The sequence below is a fragment of the Eschrichtius robustus genome, chromosome 4 (assembly GCF_028021215.1).
Source record: "Eschrichtius robustus isolate mEscRob2 chromosome 4, mEscRob2.pri, whole genome shotgun sequence".
NCBI classification, from domain to species: domain Eukaryota; kingdom Metazoa; phylum Chordata; class Mammalia; order Artiodactyla; family Eschrichtiidae; genus Eschrichtius; species Eschrichtius robustus.
The window spans coordinates 63558318-63564317 of NC_090827.1; the positions used below are offsets into that span (position 1 = coordinate 63558318).

The window sequence follows — 6000 nt, forward strand, 5'->3', positions numbered from 1 at the left end:
ACCCAATTGTTTGGCCACCCAAACACATTTTGATCAGCTAGAAGGAAGCCCTAAAAATCACTCACATATTCCTTCCATAGGTTTCAGGCTCTATTTTACCCACTGCCTGTTTATTATAATTACAATCTGCAATTATAAAGGGTTGTTATATTTGGAGCAGTTATGTGGCTTTGAAAGAGCAAATTATACCTTGTTCACAAGGTTGTGGGACTGGGGCACTTGATGTCTAGAAATAATGATGCCATAACCTAAAAGTTCTATTAGGTTTCTAGAACACAGCCAGCAGATTATGATTCTTGGGTTCCAGGTAGAATTCCGTAGCTCTGTAGGACAATCCTGGATTCATTTAATTATCAGCAGTTGTGAGCTGCTCTGAATCCAGCACTTGACTTTGATTCCAAACTAAGTAGTGAGCACTTGTCTTCCCTCTCCCCTCTCCCCATAGACCAGCCTTTTCTTCATATCTTAAATTGCTCTAGAATATATCCAAGTTCTTCTATGGTTTTTCTTACTCTAACAATTATGCTCTTGATGACATTAGTGGCACATTATTTAGCATGAAGCAGTTCCTAAATCCATTAAACTAACTTTGGCTGGCTATGTATTTTTCACTGAAAGCCTACCCCACTCTAGAGATTTCAACAGCTTGTAGAAGCTGAAGCCTTTGTCTCAAGGTGTTCCCATCCTTAGGTACACCCACAATTCATGTCTTCCACTCAACAGCTTGATGCTATTTCATTCTTAAGTAAAGTCTTTTTTATAAACCTGACTTGTCATCTTGACAGTTATTGGGCCCCTTGATCAATTTCTTCTAACCGCCAAGTTGATTGTGACCACATTTGCATGCCTCATTGGAGAAGGAATTACTGTCTTTTAATAAATCCCACAAAGCCAGTTATCTTTTTCCTTCAGCTTTGGAAACAATTAGTGTTCCTTGGGTTGCCAACAGATAAAGGAGTTAGCTCATGCTGCAGAATCGAGTCAGAGGGAAAATGCTACTAGAATCACACTCAGCACAACTAGGTGCTGACACCACGAGAGAAACATATGAGGGAGGCACGGAGGTGTCTCCTTTCTCATCCTCACTCCAAGGCATAAACTCATTGAGGTCAATGAAAGATGGAATTTCTTGCACTGTGCAAATAGAATTATGATACAACTCTGCTGTAGTGTCTTGGAAAAGAAAATAAGCAAGGGGGAGACACATCTGCTTCATTACAAAGTAGAAGGTGGTTTGATTAAAACCTCACACTCAGTGAGTTACTAAAATAACGACTGAACTATTATCTCAGTCCCATGACTGAGGGGCCTCATGTGCACTGGTTGCTTTTATTCGCTCTGGCAGTGATTATTCATACTCATACATCAGAAACTTACATACAACATTAGTTCAAAGAAAAAAAAAAACTGTATGATGTACCTTAGCATAACAGTGACGGCTTTATATTCAGGCCTCGGGAATTTCTTACATTGACTCTGGACCCATCAGGTGGGCTGTAGTGGATACACGGGTCACGCTAGACAGGTTTATCTCTATGCATAATAACCTGACCTTATATGCATCTGTTGAACCGTAGGATGATTGTCGCCCATTAGCTCTGGTTTTCTAACATTTATTTCCATTATTCCCACAGACCTAGAGCTGGAACCACTCTGGGAATGACATCTGACGGCCTAACCTAAGCAAAACCAGAGTTCCTAGGGAGACAACTAGGATACTCCCTGCTTGTTATCAGCTGCAAGAGCCTCGTACTATTGTTAATGTTGAGTATGATGATCTGTTAACAAAATAAATTGAACTACAATGCAAACCATAAATGCTACTGAGCATGATGCTACCGTGTTGATCTCCAGCACTCTTCCTGTGACCTTCACAAAGACACTACAGGAGGCAGCCTCAGCCTCACAAGCCCCTGCTCTTTTCTAGATTTGCTGTGTCCTAAAAGATTCACGGCACACGCATCCACTTTACACTTCCCAGCACACTGAGCTCCATGCCTTGATCGCGTCTCAGGCTTAATACGTACCATTAAGAAAAAGTTAACAGCCTTCTACCATAAATAGCCCGGAATAGCTCACTTCTTAAAGAAAAAATTTGTTTTTAATTAAAGAAAAAGCAGCCCCCTGAGGATACCTTCTTGCTCCCAGCTGCAAGTTGTACGCCATTAATTAGGTAGTATCTGCCTGGCAAAAAGAAAATCTTTGGAGCCTGAACAAGTTTATTGTTGCTAAAGACCAGTCCTCAGAGCAATTTATTGGGTCAAAGTTCTAAATACAATGATTTCAGCTGAATTCAATTTACCGTATATACACTATAAGATATTCTTTCTCTGTGCTTGATTTGCCCATGGAAACTGAAGGTGTTCTAACTCAACAGATTTTGCTTTGAAAGAAAGATTATGTTTTCAGAATAAATACTCCTCTGAAACCAATACAAGCCAAGGAAAGCCTTCTATATTTATAGTTAACTGCTTCAAGGAATTGAAATTCATCTTGTGGTAGATGTAGAGTTTTATGGTAGAGACGAAGCATGTTTTAAAGGAAATATAACTGGAGTCATATTAACCAAAATCATCCCTGGTCCCCTCTCAAGATTCTAAGTCCCAGCAGGTTGCATTTCATTAACTAAACCAAGATCAGGTGCTCAAGACTTCAGCTGCCAAGAACTGGGAAAGCCAATGCCTGCCCCTTGCAGCTTCTGCAGCAGAATGTGCAGTTCTACCCTCCCACAAAGATTCCAAGAGGGAAAATTAACCTCGAACAGGGAAGTTCTTTAGGTGATTCCATGAAGTAAAAAAGCAACAACCTACCCATTTCACTTGTAGGCAGCATTTTAGACCTTTTAAAGTCTATTTTTCATTTCTAAAATTAACTTGCTGAAGCTTCAAAACCAACTCTGAGAAGTAAACAGCATTGATAAAAGATATAAGAGGAATGAGACTCCATAAAGGTGGGTGAAGGGCCCAAGGTAGCAGAGTTAGTAGAAAACAAAGACTTAGCTTTCATTTCTAGCACACCAGGCAAGATTCATGGGCATACCTGAAGAATGTGCTCACTGATCAAATTAGTTTTGGAATCACAATGTAGTGTATGTCCCTTCAAGAGTTACAACTTACGGTACATAATTTATTACTGTCTACATTTAACCAGTGGCCTCATTTCCTTTCAATATGGCCCAGAATTATGGCTCTGTGAAATTAATTTTGAAAACTTCTGCTCTGCTCTTATCTGAGAGGTCACATTTACAAATTATTCATAAACTGCTTACAAACTGGTCCATTTTGGTCACGTATTTTTATGCCTGACTAGGCAGACCTGGGTGTTTTTTTTTAATCACTAAGTGTTCAATAAATATTACATGATTGGTTGAAGTAGTGTTGTCATGGTTCCCCTGGATATATTTTCCAGCAAACTCTGAACACCTTTCACCATTTTTTAATATTAAGAATCACTGGCCCAAATATTCCATCATTTTAGTACAAGAATCTTAATTTTAGACTTTATACCCATAATTATGCCTGCATTTGTTCCATTTGGTAGGAAACAGAGATTTTTTGAGAAGATATTGCCAGAATTTATGCTTATTTCCTAAGTGCTTCCCAACATTAAAGAGACACTTCTGAATTTCCACCTACTACTATCAACCATAGCTGACTTTACTGGTTAATGTCTATTATATAAGTTGTCCTCAATTTTTTGTACCTTACATATCACCTTCCTTGAAAAACACTGGTCCGCATGGGAGAAACAAACAAAACAATACTTTGTTTCCAAGAATGAAATTCTCAAACTCCATCAGTCAGGGTTTCTCCAAGAAAACAGAATAGGAGATAGAGAGATTGATTTATTATTAAAATTGACTTACATAATCGTGGAGCTGGGAAGTCCAGTCTGTAAGGCAGGCCAACAGCCTGGAAACTCACCCATGTTACAGTCTTGAGGTAGAATTCTCCTCTGGGAAACCTCAGTCTTTGCTTTTAAGACCTTTGACTGATTGGCTGACGCCCACGCACATCATCAAGGATAATCTTTTTTACTTAAAATCAGCTGGTGGGAGAGTTAATCACATCTACAAAATACCTATAGAAACATCTAGACTAATGTGTGACTAAACAAAAAGGCACCGTAGCCTAGCCAAGTCGACACCTGAAATTTAACCATCACACAAGCCTTCTGTTATTTTTGTGCCCTTTACAAGGTTTAAAGTCTTTCAAGTTGCAGTACTAACATCCTGTGTTTCTCTGGATGCCTAAGTCATCCCACAGGTGATTCTTAAACCATCACCTGGGAACCATCTCCTTAAATGGTCTACACAGGATTAGTGTATAAATACCTAACTGGAAATTCTTGGAAAACAAAGCTTCTTTTCGTGGAGATTTAAATTTTAAAACACAAGGGAAAAGCTGTTCTATTATGTCAGTATGTAATATACTCTAATGAAGTGAGAATTTAATCAACTTAAATGTTTATCTCCATTTAGTGATAAATAGCTAAAAATAAACAAGAAGGCTCAGAAGGTTGTCTTTTTAAGCCTCTGCTCTCCCTTTTGTGTACCTCTCCCCACCACGGAAGTCTCATCCCCACCCATCCTATAGACCAGTGATTCTCAAGCCTAGCTGCGCATTAGAATCATCTGAAGGGAGACAAAACAGAACAGTGCCCAGGACCCCCATCTCTGAGATTCAGATTTAATTAGTCTTGATGGAAGCTGCTAGCCAAGACTGCAAATCACTGCTCCAGAAGCGTGGCACCTCACCCCACTTAGAAAAAGGAAAGCCTCTGAGATCAACCAGTTAAGCACCAGTTGGCTAAGTGACTGATTGTACCAGAGAAGGGAAAATTTCTAAGACTGCCTTATCTCAATCTGCTGTTGCATTTTGAAAATTCTGTCAAGTGTAGAATGAAATTTTCGTCTCTCATTATAGAAAACCCAGTCATAGATTATCAAGTCAAAAGATGGCCTTTCCCAGAAGCTATTTCATCCTTGTCCATTTCTTGTAGGATCTAAAGTACTCTTTTTCCCATTTGGCCAAGAAAGTACCTAATTGTTCTTTCCACCACATCCACCGCCACAAGGTTCTTAGTTTCATAACTTAAGCTTTTGTGGCAAATTCTGGTTTACAGTTAATGATAGGACCTACTTACTCATCCATAGATCAGGGGTTGGAGGTTCCTATGTTGCTTCTACCCCAGCAAGAAAGTTTCTAACAATGAATCGTGTGGCTGTGTCCTCACTCTTCAATTATCAGAAGCATGGATCTTTTTTTTTTTATTTATTATTTATTTATTTATTTATTTTTGGTTGCGGCCTTCTGTCCCTTTTATGTTGCGCCATGAATAGCCTCAGGAGGGCATGGACATTTCAAATCAGAATCTTTACTGCCACCTTGTGGACGACAGGTATAAATGCAGATGGCTGTGCAGAAATCTATTCTAAAATCAGATATTAATAAAATTGATAGTATGTAATCACCTGAAACAAGCTTATTTTGTGCTACAGCTCTATTTAGAACAACATGAAAAGCTTGGAGGCAAGCTAATGACATACAGAATTTTCAACTTTTATTCTCAGAGATTTTAACTGTGTCAATTTGGCAACTTTGTGCACACACACCAAATGATCCATCTAAGTTTTTCATTTAGTTCCTTAGAATGTTTAAAATTTTGGGAAAAAAAAGACCCGTTTTATCTCTTAAAAGATAGCAGTAGTGATAAAGTATATCTTCTCAATATTAAACTCCTTCTAAGATTAGGTTAAAAGATGTTAAAAATAGTAAAATACTTCACTTTTTACATACTGTATTACTTTTCAAAGGACTTTCCTATATTTATTATCTCATCTCATCTTCATCACCATTACATGAAGCAGATAATCCAGGTCCTAATACATCTAATTTACAGATAAAATGGGTTCAGGGAGATGAGCATACTGATAACAAGCTAACAGCAAACACTGATCTAACAATAACGAACATTTACTAAGCACTTTCCTTAAATCAG

The 6000-nt window shown here is 38.4% G+C and overlaps 1 protein-coding gene across 1 annotated transcript in view; it reads left to right on the forward strand.

Moving 5' to 3' along the window:
• The window catches only part of GC (GC vitamin D binding protein), a 40245-nt gene extending 38427 nt beyond the window's left edge, over positions 1–1818 (forward strand). The window contains exon 13 of the mRNA XM_068542168.1: positions 1635–1818. The gene's annotated coding sequence lies outside the window, so the exon portion shown is untranslated. The remainder of the gene's footprint in view (positions 1–1634) is intronic.
• The last annotated feature ends 4182 nt before the right edge of the window (positions 1819–6000 follow it).